The sequence below is a fragment of the Geospiza fortis genome, unplaced genomic scaffold (assembly GCF_000277835.1).
Source record: "Geospiza fortis unplaced genomic scaffold, GeoFor_1.0 scaffold206, whole genome shotgun sequence".
NCBI lineage: Eukaryota > Metazoa > Chordata > Aves > Passeriformes > Thraupidae > Geospiza > Geospiza fortis.
This window is the reverse complement of record NW_005054311.1, coordinates 7,269,005-7,275,004: the sequence shown is the minus strand read 5'-3', so window position 1 is coordinate 7,275,004 and position 6,000 is coordinate 7,269,005.

Here is a 6,000-nt window from a genome sequence, read left to right as displayed (position 1 = left end):
TTTACTTTTGTTTTCAGATTCAATATTTGAAAAAACAGGAACTTTTGAGTTTCCATTCTGATTTTCACGTACTTCATTAAACTGAGGACTTGCAAGAATTGAGCAAAAGCTTGACAACTCACACGGCAGCCTGGCTCTTGGTGTGCTTTTCCAATCTGTGACCTGCTTCTTCCAAACTAAGTGGTTTTTACAATGGTGGCACAAACATTTTAAAACACTGAACTGCAACGTTAATAATAATAACAATGCCAATTTAAGCATCAAGCTAACATAACTTTCAGAGTTCCAGGAGAAAATACTTCACATTTAATTTTAATTTTTCTCTGCATTCCCATTTTCCATCTCAAGCTTTGAGAAAAACACCTTTTTTCCCTCCCTGAAAGGTTGGGTTTTTTTTCTGTTGTTGACGTTTTGTTTTGTTTTACCTTTGGATCTTCAGATATCTAAGCTCTGCTGAATCTCTGTTGTGGGGCTCTTGTAAGCTCATCCTCAGTTACTCTTCTTCTTCCACTGAATAACTGAGTAGGAACAACACAGAAGAGCAAAGCCTGGAGAAGAATAGGATTGCGTCTCCCCAAAAAGCTGATTTTACATCTAGGTATATTACTGGTTTTCCTGCCTGCTTTCCTAGTCCTACATACATTTCATAACTTTTAGAGCAGTCTCCATTTTGTTGGCCTTAGATCCAGGTCTCTTTTGCTTTTTTTCTTTGGAAGAATGCTATGCTATGTTATCCTGGTGTCACACAGGCTCCTCTGAGGACAGGCTGTGTCCCTGAGCCAAGGGCAGCCACTTGTGTCTCTTTCCACCCTGTCTCTAGGGACGCAGAAAAAGTGCAAATATATGATACCAATGAATTATATATGATCTATATATATGGAAAAATAGATATACAAAATAGATGAGCTGTCACATATTTTACTCCTGTACTGCATTGGAGTGCAACTAAAATCTTTTAAGAAGCCTTTTGTGGAAAAAAATAGAGAAATCAGGGCAATGAGAGTACAGTTATTGTGTAGGATAGACTTTTTCTAAAGACTTGGAACTGGATCTTGGCCCACTCACAGAAGAGCATCACCATCTTACTGGCTACTGTGGAGAGTCTTCCTGAATTTGATAAGCAATTCTTTCCTGATGAAACGCCCATTTAAGTTCCGTTTGGCTTTACAGCAGAAAACTCCTGGAAATGGTTGCTGGTGATTCTGTCCTGTCTCATCTATTCAATCCTCTAACCTATCCATAGCTTCCATTTGTGTAACTCGGGGTTTCCCATCATGCTGTTTGCATTTACTCCAAAATTGCACCGCTGTGGTGGGTTGACCCTGGGTGGATTCCAGGCCCACCAAAAGCATTCTATCACTCCCTTCCCCAACTGGCCAGGGGAGAGAAAACATAACAAGAGGCTTGTGAGCTAAGGGCAGCAAGAAGTCACTCATTGATTATCATCATGGGCAAAACAGACTCAGCTCGGGGAAATTAATTTAACTTATTACAAATCAAAATCAGAGCAGGATATTGAGAAGTAAAACAAATCTTAAAAACACCTTCCCCTCACCCCTCCCTTCTTTCCAGCTGTACCTCCTGCCTCCCAGTGGTGCAGGGAGACAGGGAATGGGGTTATAGTCAGTTCACCACATGTTTCTCCACTGCTCAGAGAGAGGAATCTTCCTCTCCTCCAAGGTGGGGTTCTTCCCACAGGAGACAGTTCTTAATGAACTTCTCCAGCCTGAATCTTTCCCACAGGCTACAGTTCTTCACAAACTGCTCCAGTGTGCGTCCCTTCCCACAGAGTGCAGTTGCTCAGGGACAGGTTGCTCCAGCACGGATCCCTGACAAACCATGGGGGACACTCACTGGACACACTCTCTCCATGGGTCTGCAGGTCCCTGCCATGAGCCAGCTCCAACACAGGGTCACAGCCTCCTGTCAGGCATCCACTTCCTCTGGTGTGTGTCTTCTCCATGGGCTGCAGGTGGATCTCTGCATCCCTGTGGATCTCCATGAGCTGCAGGGGCACAGCTGCCTCACCATGAGCTGTACCACAGACTACAGGAGATTCTCCGCTCTGGCACCTGGAACACCTCCTCCCCCTTCTTCACTGACTTTGGTGTCTGCAGGTTTTCTCCTCTTACATACTCTTACTCCCCTTTTCTCTGAGCACAATTTATTCTGCACAATATGTTTTTTTCCCTTGTTAAATATGTTATCACAGAGACACTATTGCCATTTCTGATTGGCTTTGCCTTGGCCTCTGCTGGATCCACCTTGGGGCAGCCTGGCATTGCCTCTGTTGGACACAGGGGAAGCTTCCAGCATTTTCTCATGGAAGCCACTCCCGTAGCCCCTCTGCTACCAAACCTGGCCACACAAACTCAACACAACCACACTCCTAGTCTAGCCTTGTGGATGGATGTGGGATGATAAGTAGTCTTTCAAAGATCCTTGTTCCAAGAGAACAACTTCAAAGAGGACCTAAACCTCAGACAGCTGAAGTGTGATGGAATGACAAGCAGGGTATTAAAACAGAGGTGGTTGGGAGAACAACACCGGGAATGCCAGTGAACTTACAAGAGGGTTTTAAGGACCAGTCCTTAATTATATTTGCAATCTAATCTGTGGCTAGTTCTGTGACTCCAAGTAACACATCTAATTTACCCCATCACAGCTGTGTGTGGGTGCTGGAGCATATACCACCTCATGGAGGAAGGTGGTATATGCTTCATATGTTCCTCATAGAGGAACAGGGAGTGGGGCATGAGGATAAAACACCCCAATAGGCAGTCAGTGCACAGCCACACATCTTGTGAAAAAATGTGACACAAGTAATTCCAAAGGATATTGTTATCCTCTTTTATCTAAGGATATTAATCCTTCACTTAAAATTGAAGACAAGCTAATGAACTGCATAAACTTGAATAACTAATTAGCTCTAGAAGCCTTATCATGACAGCACAGAGCTAAATCTGGGCAGAATCTGTCTGAGAAATTATATATACAGTTAACAAACATGCTTGAGTCATTCTCTCTACTGAGCTCTGTGTCACCAGCATAAAGCTGCTCCCAAAACATGAACCTAACTATAGGTGGAAGACAGCTGAGCTGAGGCCTTGCTACCATTCATGATAGAAATATTTCATTGACCTATCTTACTGGTTTTAGTCAGATTTGCTATGGAAATGATGCTCACGCTTTCACGACGTCTGCTTTTCTAGTTAGTTTGCTGGAACTTGACCTGTTAGTCAGGTTCCAGCAAACAGAACAGGGGGACAGAGATTTCTAAGATATAATGTTCCTGAGAGTTTAAAAGTGAAACATGCTACACTATATCCCTACTGAGGGAAAGATTGCAATGCAAGATTGACTGTCTTGTTAGTTATCAAATAATCCACAGAGTTCAGACAATATCCTAAATGCCCCAGCTGTAGAAAAACTTTTCATTGCTGCTCATGCCTTCCTACGAAAAGTCCAGCTGCTGTGGCAACCTTATATTTTCCTCAGAAGGTCTGTGGTATAGACAATGGAGGACCAAAGTCAAGCCTCGTAGAAAGAGATACCACTCTACTAACTACAAAGTATTGTACCAGACATATTCCCAATATTGAATTTTTTGGTGTGTTTTTATATGTGCTACCATGTGTATCCTTCCTCAAGTGACAGAGTGCATGTTAGAAGTTCTAAAAACAGCTGTACTTTTCAAACATCACTTTAAAAAACGCATCAAAACTGCATCTAAGCTTTTTTAAGAAGTTATTTATTTACATCCTCAAAGCTCAAAAGAAGCGTCCTTGAACTTAATTTCAGGCTTTCTTATATAAACATAAAAAGAAAGAAAGGCTGATGAGACAATTCAGTCCCCTGATGAACTTGTTTGTGATGGAAGAATAACAATTGAAATTATTGTTTTGCTAAAGAAGAAGAGTGTAGCTACATATCCATCCTGTAGCAAAGAGCTGCTCTGTTTTAAAGTCAAGCACTTGCAAATTAGGAAACCTAGGAGTAAACATAAATTCATAAAACACTTAGATTGAAAAATACCTCTAAGAACATCAAGTCCAGTTGTTAAATTCCTCACTTGTGTGGACAGGAACTAAATCTCATGCTAAAGCAGAAGTTGTGTATTTTGTTTCTATTGTCCTCATTCACCTCACAGTCCCAGCTCTGTACTATGCACTGTTCAAATCCTGTGCAAAAAAGACATGCTATTGATTTTGTTACAGACTCTTCGGTGGTAATTGTTACTTTAGTATTTAAGTACATCAAATCCAGCACTGAGTTAATCTTTATTATACTGCTGAGACATCTGGACTTATTAGAAGTGATAAACCTGAAATACTTATTCTCATTTGCTCGATGCCAGGCACTTAGGAGTTGATTTTCCAGGAGATTCAACCTTTGGTTCATGCTCACTCAGAGCTCAGTGCTGGCTGACTCCAGCTGCAGTACCAAGTGCTCAACACTTTTAGAACAGACTAAGGCTCCCAAAAAGTGAGGGCTGGTGCCTCTGATGTCCCAGGCTGTAGCTGTGTGCCTTGCATCCTGCAGCCCTAATTCCTACAGCCCCTGCGGAGCCCCGATTCCCTCCCTCAGCTCTCCAAATGGGGTAGGAGTCTGGCTCACAGTGCTCAGATTGCTTCCCCTAAGGCAGACAGTGAAGGCAAAACAGCCCACGAGAAACCTGGAAGGGAGATTGCAGTATGGAGGTGCTGGCCACCTTATTGCTGGTAAACCCCCAAATTTTCAATGGTTACTTTGAATTCGTAATGATAATACAAAAGGTGTGCTCCTGAATGTTCCTTTTCTGGAGTGTTTCAGAGCACAGCATCTCTCTGCAGGTCTAAGGGGGGCTGAGAGTCAGGACTACAAGCCTTCTGCTATTCTTCCCTGCCTTGTCCCAGTCTGCTTCAGTCCTTCCTGTGGCTGACTCCTTGTTCCCGTGCCTTATATTTGGAGTCCTGTGTTGCACCAGGATGGGGAGGGACAGCAAGAGGGAAGATCTGGTGCTGCCTTTGCTGCTCAGAGGGGAGCCCTGTGAAGCACACAGGGATGCATGTGCACACTGCAGATGCCTGGGAGGAATGTGGGAGGAACATGTGCTCAGCTCAGGCAGAAGCTGTAGATAACTGTCAGACTACAACAAGTCTCCCGAGCACACGCAAGCTGGGTTTTTTCCTAGAAGCTCCAAATGTAGCCAAATCTGTACACGTTTTCTTCAAAGGAAATTAAAGAGGGATTTTATGTGTGTTTGTCAGACAACATATGATCCCTGATACTTGTAGAACACCCTCTCTAAATCAAGCATTAGATACTTTTTTTTAGTCTTCTGAAAACTCCCCATGTTTGAGATTTAACCAACTGTTCTTTCACTGGGGAAATAATTGAGGTAGAAAAGGAAATGTTAGGGCCAGAAAGAGCCACTGTGATCTTGCTTCAATCTCATGTAAAACTGGACCATCAGACATCCTTCAACGAATTCTTACCACACAGGTCCATTAGTTTTGTTAAGAAAAAAATTTTTGATGAAAAAATGCTCAGTGATGGAGAATCCTCTACAGGCTTTGGTAAATTATTTTGATAGTCATTTATATTTTGATAGTCATTTAACTGTTATTTGGATTTAATTAGCCACAAGTTCAGTAAATTGAATCTTGCTAGAAATGTTTGTTTCTTGTCACGAAATGTTTGTTTCCTACGTAATGTAGTTACTTATTGTATGGAAGTTTTCTGTCGCTGTTCTTCAAGATAACCCAAACAGTTTGCACTCCTGCACTCTGACTGTGGGGCTCAGTTTCACAACCCTTATTCATTCTTTGCTCCAGTTATTCTTTAAGTGGGGCAGCTTCAGCTAGAAACATACTATTTACAAGGATATATCCAAAACTGTTACCATACTTTCCCCTAAGACATGGCCATTCATAGAAGTAGAAAACTTGGCACAAATGTGCTAATCATAATTAATTTAGTGAGAGTAGGCAGGTAGATTTCTGCCCTGTTGATGAGCCA